Source organism: Leopardus geoffroyi, chromosome B4, assembly GCF_018350155.1.
Source record: "Leopardus geoffroyi isolate Oge1 chromosome B4, O.geoffroyi_Oge1_pat1.0, whole genome shotgun sequence".
In the NCBI taxonomy this organism is placed as follows: domain Eukaryota; kingdom Metazoa; phylum Chordata; class Mammalia; order Carnivora; family Felidae; genus Leopardus; species Leopardus geoffroyi.
Window position 1 is genome coordinate 5207618 of NC_059341.1, and position 14253 is coordinate 5221870.

The window sequence follows — 14253 nt, forward strand, 5'->3', positions numbered from 1 at the left end:
ATAACATGCATACAAGACAATGCCATAAAGTTATAAAAAGATTTTGCTCTCCTATTAACGTGAGAGATCTCCAAGATACGGCGTTAACAAAACACATACACAAACAACATGCAAAGCTGTGCATAGCACACTACCTCTTGTGTTAGAATGGAGAAAATAAAAATATATTTGCGTGTAATTGCACACATATTCAGTACTCAATGGAAAAGCACACAAGAGACCCATGCATGTTCTTCCCTGTGGAGGTGGTAACTGGATAGTTGGGAGATGGGGATGACGGGGGGTGTTTCAATGTATACCTTTATTTTTACTTCTTTTCCTTGAAGCATAATTGACATACAAGATCCTACTTGTTTCAGGTGTATGTCATAGTGATTTGATATTTTTATACATTACAGAATGATCCCCATAAGTCTAGTTCCCATCTGTCACCATATAAAGTTTTCACAATAGTGAGTGTATTCCCTGTGTTGTACACTACCTCCTCATGACTTATTTATTTTACAAGCAGAAGTTTGTACCAATCAATCAATCAATCCCCTTCACCTATTTTTCTCATCACTTCACTCCCCTCCCCTCTGGTAACCAACAGTTTGTTTCCTGTATCTAAGTCTGTTTCTGTTTTGTTTATTTGCTTGTTGTTTTTTAGGTTCCTCATACAAGTTAAATCATACGGTCTTTGTCTGACTTTGTCTGACTTCACTTAGCATAATACCCTCTGGTCCCATTCATGTTGTTGCAAATGGGAAGATTTCTTTCCTTTTTTATGGCTGACTAATATTCCATTATGTACATATACAACAATTTATTCAACTACAGAAGAACACTTGGGTTATTTATAGATCTTGGCTAGTGTAAATAATGCTGCTGTGAACAAAGGAGTGCATAAATCTCTGCAAATTGGTGTTTTCATTTCCCTTGGATACATAGCTGGAAGTAGAATTGCTTGAATTCTGGTAGTTCTAGTTTTAATTATTTTGGAACCCCATACTGTTTTGCACAGTGGCTGCTCCAATTCACATTCCCACCCACAGTGCACGGGGGTTCCCTTTTCTCCACATCCTCACCAACACTTTTATTTCTTGTCTTTTTTATTTTAGCCATTCTGATGGGTGTGAGGTGGTATTTCATTGTAGTTTTGATTTGTATTTTCCTGATGATCCATGATGTTGAGCATCCTGTCTTGTGTCTGTTAACCATCTGTATGTCTTCTTTCGAAAAATGTCTGTTCACGTCTTCTGCCCACTTTTTAATCAGGTTGTTTTTTTGACATTAAGCTTTGTAAGTTCTTTATATTTTTTGAATATTAATCTCTTAAAAATTTTTTGAAACATATTGTACAAATTATCTGCTTTAAAAATTAAATTAAAAAATTATCACGAGGACATTAAACATCTTGTTTTTAAAACAGAATTTTTAATTCATGGGTGATTACTTTTTTTTTAAGTTTATTTATTTTGAAAGAGAGAGAGAGAGAGCAGGAGCAGGGTAGGAGCAGAAAGAAGAGGGAGAGAAATTACCAAGCAGGCTCCGCACTGTAGCTTGAACTCACAAACCGTGAGATCATGACCTGAGCCCAAATCAAGAGTCGGATGCTTAACCGACTGAGCCAGAACCCCCCATGGGTAATTTTTTCTTTAATTGAAACATGTAAAGCCAACTGTTGTGATACAGTTTTACAGATATGCTTTCCAGTGAAAGTTTACTTTGACCATGTTATTAGGGAGACTTCTAGTATAAAGTGGCTGTTTTTTTTTTTTTTAATTTTTTTTTTCAACGTTTATTTATTTTTGGGACAGAGAGAGACAGAGCATGAACGGGGGAGGGGCAGAGAGAGAGGGAGACACAGAATCGGAAACAGGCTCCAGGCTCTGAGCCATCAGCCCAGAGCCTGACGCGGGGCTCAAACTCACGGACCGCGAGATCGTGACCTGGCTGAAGTCGGACGCTTAACCGACTGCGCCACCCAGGTGCCCCTAAAGTGGCTGTTTTTAATTAATAATAGACCTAATTGAAATAGGCTTCTAAACTGAAAAGGTTTCCAAAAATGATTAACCAATAAGAGATTTAAAATCTAACATTCTGGTAGACTGAGAGGCTCAGTTAGGCAAGATTGTTGCACACCTAAAGGATAGTTCTAAGTTCCAGACACTCTCTTTACACGCTCTTCCAAAACCAACAGACACTTTTTGTTTGTTGTTTTAGTTGCAACAACTGAAGTGCTTTATATCTTGTGACTCATTTTGAACAACCATAAAAGGAGGGGATGTGCCATTCTTCACACTTCCTCCTGCTTGCTAGCTGAGATGCGGACCTGATGATGGGAGCCCCAGCAGTCATACTGGAATTTGAAAGAGATAGTAAATGTCTATCTTATTTGTCATTGTTATTTTTCTTTTTTCTCTTACTAACAACTAAGTGTTATCTTAACAACACACCTGAAAGGAGAAACTATGTTTCAGATAGGCTTGGGTTTTTTCCCTTCTAGATTTTCCTTTTATTAGCCATGGTATTTTCCTGTCCCTGATGGAAGAAAAAATATATAGTATATTTATTTTAATCATTTTTAATGTACGATTCCACCTATCCCCACACCTTCATTACCCCTTACTGATTTAAAATAAATTTTATTATATTTCACTTAAAAAAACATACAATTATGCTGTATTTTTTTTTCAACGTTTATTTATTTTTGGGACAGAGAGAGACAGAGCATGAACGGGGGAGGGGCAGAGAGAGAGGGAGACACAGAATCGGAAACAGGCTCCAGGCTCTGAGCCATCAGCCCAGAGCCCGACGTGGGGCTCGAACTCACGGACCGCAAGATCGTGACCTGGCTGAAGTCAGACGCTTAACCGACTGCGCCACCCAGGCGCCCCAACTGCTGTATTTTTAAAAAAAAAGGAAGCCTGTTATTGTTATACACAAACTTCATAAATAATTGAATTTATAATACAATTGAAAGAACATTTTAAGGTTATAAGGTATATAAGATTATTCTGATGAGTCTATCTATAAAAACATTAATATTGGGCCTTTCTGGGGAACCTGGGTGGCTCAGTCAGTTGACTGTCTGACTCTTGATTTCAGTTCAGATCATGATCCCAGGGCCGTGGGACTGAGCCCCGCATCAGGTTCTGTGCTGAGAGAGAGCAGGAGTAGAGGCAGAAAGAGGGGGGAGAGAGATCCTCTCTCTCTCCCTCTGTCCCCCCCCCCCCACCCCTGCCCCACTCACAGTCTCCCTCTCTCTCAAAAAAAATAGTAATGATCACTTCTTAATTTAACCTGGTGAGTTCAATTTTAGGGAAAAATTCTGACTAGTCATGTTACCTACCTAGCCCAATTTATAATATTTTATGATTTAGGTCTTTGAGGCAACATGTGGTTCTACCAGTGGCCTATATCATTCCATTTGTAGGTCATATGTGAGTGGCTGTTGACCACCATCTCATTAGCTGCGTCTAATTGCTCACCCAATTGCTATACTGCATAACTCAGGTGCACTCATTACAACACTGAAATTTGCCCCATTGATTGACTCTTCCTTTCACGAGGGATTTCTTCTCCATAGCATGCAGTGCTGTTTGATAGCATTTTACCCATACCCACGGTAGAACTTCTTTCAAAGTTGGAGTTAGTCCTCTTAAACCCTGCCATCATTTTATCAAGTGAGTGTCTGTCATATTCTAAATACTTCATTGTCATTTCAACAGTCTTCGCAGCGTCTTCACCCGGAGTAGACTCTATATCCAGAAACCACTTTCTTTGCTCCTCCGTGAGAAGCAACTCCTAACCTGCTCACGATTATCACGTGACTGTACCCATTCAGTCCCACCTTCAGGCTCCACTTCTGATTCTAGTCCTCTCGCTCTTTCCGCCTCATCTCCAGTGACTTCCTCCACTGAGGTCGTGAGCCTCTCACAGTCATCCGCTAGGGCTGGAACCAACTTCTCCCAAACTCCTGTGAGTGTTGATATTTCAACCTCTTCCCACGAATCATGAGTGTTCTTAATAGCATCTGGAATGGTGAATCCTTTCCAGAAAGTTTTCGATTTTCTTTGCCCAGATCCATCAGAGGAATGGCAGCGACAGCCTCATGGAATGTATTCCTTAAATAATAAGACTTGACAGTTGAAATGACTCCTTGATCCATGGGCTGCAGCGTGGGAGTTGTGTCAGCAGCATGAGAACAACATTAATCTCGTCCATTTCCATCGGAGCTCTTGGGTGACCAGGTGCATTGTCAATGAGCAGTTATATTTTGAAAGGATTCCTTTTTTTCTGAACAGTAGGTCTCAACAGTGGGCTTAAAATACTCAGTAAACATGTTGTAAACAGATGTGCTGTCACCCAGGTTTTGTTGTTACATTTATAGAGCATAGGCAGAGTAGATTTAGCATAATTCTTAAGGGTCCTACAATTTTTAAATATTTTGAAAAATGTTTTTAAGTTTGAGAGAGAGACAGAGACAGAGACAGAGCATGAGCTGGGGAGGAGCAGAGAGAGAGGGAGACACAGAATCCAAAGCAGGCTCCAGGCTCTGAGCTGTCAGCACAGAGCCTGACACAAGACTCAAACTCACAAACTGTGAGATCATGACCTGAGTCGAAGCTGACGCTTAAGTGACTGAGCCATCCAGGCACCCCTAGAAGACACTGCAGTCTTAAATGTGAAAGTAATTAATAACAGCTTCAAAACACATTAGCAGCTGAAAGGAGAAATAAATCTACAGTGATTAGAGTGCAGTCCCTCTCTCCTATCTCAGTAACTGGTAGAACAATTAGACCAAAAAAATCAATATTAAGACCACAGAAGGCTGAAAATACTACCAACCAACTAGACCTAATCGATGTTGATAGAATGCTCCATCTGACAAAAGGATAATACACATGCTTTACAAATGCACATGGGACATTCCACCAAGATAGGTCATTTTCTGGGTCAGGAAAAAAAAAAGATTTTATTCTTAACCTCAATAAATGTAAAAGGATTCATACCATACTCTCTATAGTCTCTGACCACAACATAATTTAAGTGGAAATCGTTAACAGAAAGATACCTGAAAATTCTGAAATATTTGGAAATTCAAAATATTTCCAAATGATCTATGGGTCTAGGAAGAAGACACAAGATGAGATAGAAATGTGTAACTAAGTGATACGAAAATACAGCATTTCAAAATGTGTGAGATGCAGCTAATATGGAGCTTGGAGGGAAACTTATCATATAGAGTGCCTGTATTAAAGAGAAAGAAAGAGGGGTGCCTGGGTGGCTCAGTCGGTTAAGCACCAGACTTCAGCTCGGTCGTGATCTCACGGTTTATGGGTTCAAGCCCCGCATCGGGCTCTGTGCTGACAGCCTGGAGCCTGCTTCAGATTCTGTGTCTTCCTCTCTCTCTCTGCGCCTCTCCTGCTCACTCTCTCTCTCTCTCTCTCTCTCTCAAAAATAACTAAATATTTAAAAACTAAATAAAAAAGAGAAAGAAAAATCTCAACTTGATTATCTCAACTTCCACTTAAAGGAAGGAAAAAATAGAGCAAATAAAAGTAAAAGTAAACAGAATCAAGGAAATAATAAAGATATCAGCAAATCATTGAAATTGAAGCAGAAAACCAATAGAGAAATCAAGGACAATAATAGGTAGTTTTTAAAAACAAGGAGTAAAGTTGATAAACCTATAGCCACACTGATTTTTTAAGTGACAAAATAGATAAATTACTGATAATATGAATTAAAAAATACATGTCACTACAGATGCCACAGACATTGAAAGGATTATTAGAAATATTAAAAGCAACAATTTGGTAACTTACATGAAATGAATAAATTCAACGAAAGACAGAAACGGCCAAAAATCACCCCAAGAAGAAATATAGAACCTGAATATACCTACATTTATCAAAGGAAGTTAGTTAAACACCTTCCCACAAAGAAAACTCCAGGCACTGATGGCTTCAACAAAGTTCTACCATTACCCTGATACCACATGAGCAAAAGCATTACAAGAAAAGAAAATTGAGAAGCATGTTTTTCACCAAGTCAATGCACAAATTCTTCATAAAATATTATGATAGGGAAAGATAGGATTCAGCAGGCAGAAAGGGAGACGCTAGGACTTGAAGTTCCCTGCATGGGGAAAAACACATATTTTAAAACATTCCTTCTGGGGAACATCTGACCTGGAGCAAAGTCCCCCAGGCATAAAGTCCTGTTAAGAATGTGACAGACACCACTTACTCCCCCTCAGGTTTTCCTCAGGAATTTGACAAATAAAGGACCTGACTAAAAATAAGTAGACAATAAAAGGCATGACCCACAAGGACAGTATGGCCCTAGACCACCGCTGATACAACGGAAATGAGCCAATCAAAAATGAATGATGAGGCATTTAGAGTCAGCTAGCCAATAACAGTAGAATCTGAGAAGGAACAGGGGAAGGAGACGGGCTGACTGAACCCTGTGAAACAAAGCCCCTTATCTATAGTCCCCTCTCTGTGAAGAGAGCCATCATACTATTCTTACTTTCTGATTTTATACTCTAATAAAATTCTTGCCTGCTGCTCACTTTATTCTGTGTCCACCTCTTCATTCTTCCAAGCAGGGAGACAATGAACCCCAGGTATTGAGGTAAAGAATCCTGCAACAATATCAGTGTGAGAAATAAGCCCACTGACCCAATCAAAGGAGGGACGAGGAGACTCAGAGCACAGTGAGGTGAGGCTTCTGTAGTCAACATTCTTGCAAGAGCAGGTGTCTGCACACTCCAGGCAGTTACAGCAGACAATTTATCTCCTAGCACCCAAGTCCCTCCCCTGATTCCTCATTGGCTCCTAGCACACAAGTCCCTCCTCTGGCTCCCCATTGGCTGATACTACAGAGCTTACAGCCTTACCTGGATGTCGCCTGTACCCATGTAAGGCAAACAGTAGTCTGATTGGGGGCACCTGGGTGGCTCAGTCCTTTGAGCTTCTGACTTTGGCTCAGGTCATGATCTCAGAGTTCGTGAGTTGGAGCCCTGCATCTGGCTTGCTACTCTCAGCAAGGAGCCCGATTCGGATCCTCTGTCCCCCTCTCTCTTTGTCCCTCCCCACTGGTTCTCTCTCTCTCTCTCTCTCTCTCTCTCTCTCTCTCTCTCTCTCTCAATCTCTCCCTCAAAAATAAACAAAACTTAAAAAAAAAAGTAGTCTAAAAAAAAAATAAAAAAGCAAAGCAGTCTGACTGGGACAAATGTACCTTCCCTGAAGTGACACAGAGATTTTCAGTCCTTGCTCCCTGTGTTCTTTGGCACCTGCTCATTGCAAAGCCAGGAAAATAAGCCTGCCAAACAGAGAGGGGGAGAAGAATAGGAAGTGAAGGGTTTAAGGGTTTGGGACTCCATTGGTGGGGGGGGGGGGGTCATACATATCTCCAGTAGGTTGTAAACCTATTGTTAATTAGACAGCACAGCTTTCATTTGGTATTTCTGACAATGAATCATCTCCCTTACTTCTCACAGAAAGGAAACCCATTAGAGAGATTTCCACAAGAGGAATCTAAATGTCATCATTGTGGAGTTCAGTTTGCAGTGAGAACAACAATTTTGACTTAAAGTCAAGATTGAAGTGTGTTCTTGCCTCTTTAACAAAATAACCAAGCAAGCAAGCAAACAAGAAAGAAAGAAAAGCCCACATCTATTAACCATTAAGGACTTTGAGCCTAGACAAGTTAAGAACTATGGATCAATACACCTTTTGACAGGAATAGGATTGAGAAAATAATTAATGGGTTTTTCTGTCATCTTTCTGAGACTACAGTGTTTACCTTTGTTGGCCCGGGGTATCCACATTTCATGGGGAGTGGGGAGATGCGAGTTTAAGATTGTTATAGGAGAAATGCAAAGAAAAGATGAAGTGACCAAAAGTCATTGATTCTAAAATATACATTTGCCCCGCATTTTTCACATTTCTAAAGCAGATGCATTTTATAGACTATGGTGTGTTGTAATTTTAATGGTAATGCCCTTTCCTTCTTCTTTCCTTCCTTCCTTCCTACCTTTCTTTCTTTCTTTCTTTCTTTCTTTCTTTCTCTCCCTCTCCCTCTCCCTCTCCCTCTCTCTCTCCCTCTCTCTTTCTTTCTTTCTTACTTTCTCTTTCTTTCCGGTACATAAAATAATGATGAATCTTACAATTGATAGCATCTTGGATTTAATGAAAAATGGTGATATCTTCTGATATCCAAAATAGGATTAACATTTTTAGCTGATAAATACTTTTTATAATGAATTTTGAGCAATGCACACACCCAAACCTCTATCAAGTCATAGGGCATTTTCAATACTCCAGAAAGATCTCTGATGTCCCTTCCCAGTCAGTTCTGACACACACCCCCATCCCTGCAACACCATTCTGATTTCCTTGATCATACGTTAGTTTGCCTGGTCTCAAATCATCTAAATATAATCATACAGTGTATGGTCCTTTGTGTCTAGCTTCTTCTGCTCAGCATAGTGTTTTTTGAAGTTTACCTTGTGTATATCAGTGATTTGTTTCCTTTTATTGGGGGGTAGGATTCCATTATTGTATATACAATCTGTTCTCTCTCCTATTGATGGACATTGAGTTGTTCCCAGTTTTTGGTAATTATGAATAAGCTGCTGTGAACATTGTGTAAAAACACTTTGTGTGTGTGTATGTATTGTGTGTATATATATATATATTTATACATGTATACATATAAATGTATATATTGTATGCATATTTATAATGTATCTTTATATAAATTATATATGCATGTCTATATATATTACATATGTATATACATATGTATGTTTTTGTCTCTATGAATTTATATAGATAAATATCTATAAATTCATAGACAGAAAATATAGTTATATATATTTTTATAAATTTCCCTTAGAATTATTCTAGGAATAAAAGTTCTGAGCTATATTGTAGGAGTGCATTCAAGCTTTAAATTTTTTTTTTTTTTAATGTTTTATTTATTTTTGAGAGAGAGACAGAGCGTGTATGGGGGAGGGGCAGAGAGAGAGGGAGACACAGAATCTGAAGCAGGTTTCAGGCTCTGAGCTGTCAGCACAGAGCCTGATGCAGGGCTCACACCCACGAACCGTGAGATCATGACGTGAGCCGAAGTATGATGCTTAACTGACTGAGCCACCCATGCACACCATAAATAGCTGATCTTGATTCGTTATCATCACTCATGTTGATAATTTTCATAGCCACCACTCATTGAGTACTTTTTAGATGTCAAAGACATTAAATTTTTTGCATACAGACATCTCATTCAGGCATCGAAGAAAGAAAATTTTGTAAAACAAAAATTGTAAAAACAGTGTAAAACACTTTTTCTTGTGTGCTTCACAAACTATCCCAAAAGGGATTTTGGAGTGAAAGATTAACTAGGGTTTTGGCCAGGTTATGTTCTCGAGAAAGAATTACCAGCCATGCCCTCTCTGGCATATTGTTAAGTTTGGTGGCTAGCTTTTTAGAGTTTTATGTATTTATTTATTTTTTTTTTTATTTTTTGCTTTTTAGAGTTTTATTTATTTATTTATTTATTTTATTTTTTGCTTTTTAGAGTTTTATATGTGAAGTGCAGACACCATGAACTGGGCGAGGGGGAATGTCTGTCCCTTTCTCGTCCAGGACCTGGTGAGGCAAAGGTAGGTAGAGAGGGAGGCAGGTCACGACGGGGTCAGATGTAGGGGATTCCGAGGAAAGAAGGCCGGCTGCCTTCTCAGTTGGGGCTTATGTAAGATGTGCCTCCCGATCTGTCCCCACACTAGCGTAAGGCACAGCCATATGCTCCCCCCCCAACCCCCAACCCAGGCTGTCATGTTTCAGGAGCAAAGAGACTCTTCAGTCAGGACGCAGAAGTCCGTCACAGTCTGGCCGGGAAGCTTTCCAGCGGGCTGAGTGTCGTGAGGGAAGCCTAGACAGCTTAGGTGGGTCTCAGACCCCCCAGAATGGTCTCTGAAGCTTGTCAGGACAGAGGTAAATCCAGGTCCGCAGGGAGGAGATATCGGGGTGGTGGTCACACCTAGAAAGTTAGGGGCCCAATTCATGACCGGCACAGGTGCAGCTGAAAATTCCAGCTGGGCAATCAGTACGGGGGTCTGGAGAAAGCAGAGGGTGGATTTTGGGGACCCTGACTCTTTCCCATGGCTATGAAGTTGAATGAGCCTGCAAACCATCTTTGGGCAAGGAGCGGAGAGAGGATATTTGAGACACTGAGCATTTTTATTAAAAAGAGGCTGAACACTACCCACAGGAATTGTTTAAATTGGATAGGATATTTTGTTTACTTCGTTTTAACTTTCTTGCCAACTAGTGGGTGAGGCTGATTTATTATGGATTAAATACCGGGGCACCTGGGTGGCTCAGTTGGTTGAGTAACCTAGTTCGGCTCAGGTCATGGTCTCGAGGTTCGTGAGTTCGAGCCCTGCATTGGGCTCGCTGCTGTGAGCACAGAACCCACTTTGGATCCTCTGTCCCCCTCTGTCTGCCCCTCCCCTGCTCACTCTCTCTCTCAAAAAAAATAAATAAATAAACAAAAGCTACAATTTCTATGTACCTCTGCATGGTAGCGCATCAATCAGAATCAGGCAGGTTGGGCTTCGGTGGCAAACAGTCGTTACCTATTAGTGGCTTATAACAATACGAGTTTGTTTCTTATTCAAGCTACGTTTATCACAGTCTGCCTAAGACCCTGCTCTGGGATTTCGCACTGCGATCCAGGCTCACAGAAAAGCTTCTACGTGGAAACTGGCTGTTGCAAGACAGGTGCTCTCTCTCAAAGTTTCATTCAGCACAGATGTGGGAGAGAGGCACATCACATTTTGCTTTTAATTCCAGTTAACATACAGTGTTACATTAGTTTCAGATGAACGATACAGTGATTCAGCAACTGCAGACGTTACCAGTGACACATCATTATAAGTGTACTCTTAATTCCCTTCACCTATTTGACCCATCTCCCTGCCTACCTCCCCTCTGGTAACCATCATCTGTTTTTTGGTTGTCTTCTATTTTCTGTGTTCGTTTGTTTTCTTAAATTCCGCATATGAGTGAAATCATAATGATATTTGTCTTTCTCTGATTTATTTCACTTAGCATAATACCCCTTAGATCCATCGATGTTGTTGCAAATGGCAAGGCTTTATTCTTTTTTATGGCTGAGTAATATTCCATTATATATATATATATATATATATATATATATATATATATATATACACCACACCTTCCTTATCCAATTCATCTATCAATGGACACTTGGGCTGCTTCTGTAATTTGGCTATTGTAAATAATGCCGTGATAAACATCGAAGTGCCTATATCTTTTCTAATTGGTGTTTTTATATTATTTGGGTAACTACCCAGTAGTGGAATTGTTGGATCATAGAGTAATCTTATTTTTAATTTTTCGAGGAGCCTCCATACTGTTTTCCATTGTGGCTGTACCAGTTTGCATTCCCACTGACAGTTCACGAGGGTTCCTTTTTCTTTTCTTTTTTTTTTCTTTTTAAAAACTTATGTATTTATTTAGAGAGAGGAGATAGAGACAGACAGACAGACAGACAGGGTGTGTGCCAGGGAGGGGCAGAGAGAGAGAGAGAGAGTCACAGATCAGAAGCAGGCTCCAGACTCTGAGCTGTCAGCACAGAGCCTGACTCAGGGCTAGAGCTCACGAACTGTGAGATTATGACCTGAGCCGAAGTCAGACGCTTAACCGGCTGAGCCACCCCAGGTGTCTCTAAATATACTTTTTTGAGTGTTTTTTTTTTTCCTGACTGGATGTTGTGTTTTGTCAAATGCTTTTTCTGCATCTATTGAAATGATCATGTTTTTTATCCTTTCTTTTGTTAATGGGGTATATCATGTTGATGGCTTTGCAAATGTTGAACCACCCTTGCATCCCAGGAATAAATCTCACTTGATTGTGGTGAATGATATTTTTAATGTATTTTTGGATTAAGTTTGCCAATATGTGTTGATTTTTGCATCTCAAAAATATTGGCCTGTAGTTTTCTCTCTCTCTCTCTCTCTCCGTGTGTGTGTGTGTGTGTGTGTGTGTGTGTGTGTGTGTGTGTGTTTTCGGTAGTATCTTTATCTGGTTTTGGTATCAGAATAATGCTGGCCTCATAGAATGAATTTGGCCTCTTCTTCTATTTTTGGAATAGCTTGAGAATAGGTATTAACTCTTCTTTAAATGTTTGGTAGAATTCATCTGTGAAGCCACCTGGTTCTGGGCTTTTGTTTATTGTTTTGGTTTGTTTGTTTTTGATTACTGATTCAATTTCATTGCGGATAATTGGTCTGTTCAAATTTTCTATTTCTTCCTGATTTGGTTTTGGAAGGTTTTATGGTTCTAGGAATTGATCCATTTCTTCTAGGTTGTGCAGTTTGTTGGCATATAATTTTTCATAATATTCTCTTATAACCCTTTATATGTCTGTGGTGTCTGTTATTTCTCTTCTTTCATTTCTGATTTTACTTGAGTCCTCTCTCTGTCTCTCTCTCTCTCTCTCTCTCTCTCTCTCTCTTTGATGAGTCTGGCTAAAGGCTTACCAATTTTGCTGATATTTTCAAAGAACCAGTCTTAGTTTCATTGATCTGTTCTATTGTATTTTTAGCTTCTATTTTGTTTATGTCTGTTCTAATCTTTATTTCCTTCTATCTACTGGTTTTGGGTTTTGTTTGTCCTTCTTTTTCTAGCTCCTATAGGTGTAAGGTTAGGTTGTCTATTTGAGATTTTTCTTGTTTCTTTTTTTTTTTTTTTTTTTTTTTAATTTTTTTTTTTTTTTTTCAACGTTTATTTATTTCTGGGACAGAGAGAGACAGAGCATGAACGGGGGAGGGGCAGAGAGAGAGGGAGACACAGAATCGGAAACAGGGTCCAGGCTCTGAGCCATCAGCCCAGAGCCCGACGCGGGGCTCGAACTCACGGACCGCGAGATCGTGACCTGGCTGAAGTCGGACGCTTAACCGACTGCGCCACCCAGGCGCCCCAAGATTTTTCTTGTTTCTTGAAGTAGGCCTGTATCGCTATAACCTTCCCTCTTAGAACAGCTTTTATTGCATCCCAAAGATTTTGGACTATTGTGTCTTCATTTTCATTTGTCTCCATGTATTTTTTTAAATTTCCCCTTTGATTTCTTGGCTGACCCATTTAATGTTTAGTAGCATGTTATTTAACCTCTGTGTGTTTGTGTTTTTTCCAGATTGTGTGTGTGTGTGTGTGTGTGTGTGTGTGTGGTTGATTTCTAGTTTCATAGCATTGTGGTCAGAAAAGCTATATTGTATGACTTCAATCTTTTAAGTTTTTTAAAAAAATTATTTATTTATTTATTTATTTATTTATTTATTTATTTATTTAGAGTGCAAGTAGGGGAGGGGCAGAGAGAGAGAGGAAGACAGAGAGAGAGAATCCTAAGCAGGCTCTGCATTGCCAGCACAGAGCCCAACACAGGGCTTGAACCCATGAACCACAAGATCATGACCTGAGCTGAAACCAAAGGTTGGACACAGACTGAGCCACCCAGGCATCCTTCAATCTTTTTTAATTTGTTGAAGCTTGTTTTGTGGCCTAACAGGTAATCTATTCTGGATAATGTTCCATGAGCACTTGAAAAGCATATGTATTCTATTTTAGGACAGAGTATTCTGAATATATCTGTTAGATCTGTCTGGTCCAATGTGCCATTCAAAGCCACTATTTCCTCGTTAACTTTCTGTTTGGATGATCTATTCATTGATGTAAGTAGGATGTTAAAGTCCCCTCCTATTACTGTATTACTATCAGTTACTTCCTGATGTTTATTATGAGCTGCTTTGTTTTTGGGTGCTTTCATATTGGGTGTATACATGTTTATAATTATTATGTCTTCTTGTGTGACTGTTCCTTTTATGATGATATATATATAGCATCCTTCTTTTCCTCTTGTTATTTTTGCTTTGAAGTCTATTTTGTCTGATATTAGTATTCTACCCGAGGTTTCTTTTCACTTCCATTTGCAAGATAAATGCTTCTCCATTCCTTCACTTTCAATCTCCATGTGTCTTTAGGTCTGAAATGAGTCTCTTGTAGGCAACATACAGATGGGTCTTGCTTTTTTATCCATTCCATAACCCTATATCTTTTGATTGGAGCATATAGTCCATGTACATTCCAAGTAACTATTGATATTTTTGTATTTAGTGCCATTTTGTTATTCTTCTTTTAAGTTTGTTTTTGTAGTTTCTTGCTATTC

The 14253-nt window shown here is 39.4% G+C and overlaps 1 protein-coding gene across 1 annotated transcript in view; it reads left to right on the forward strand.

Moving 5' to 3' along the window:
• The window catches only part of FBH1 (F-box DNA helicase 1), a 172179-nt gene that overhangs the window by 136561 nt on the left and 21365 nt on the right, over window positions 1-14253 (forward strand). Inside the window, exon 23 of the transcript XR_006708948.1 lies at window positions 2206-2360. The gene's annotated coding sequence lies outside the window, so the exon portion shown is untranslated. The remainder of the gene's footprint in view (window positions 1-2205; window positions 2361-14253) is intronic.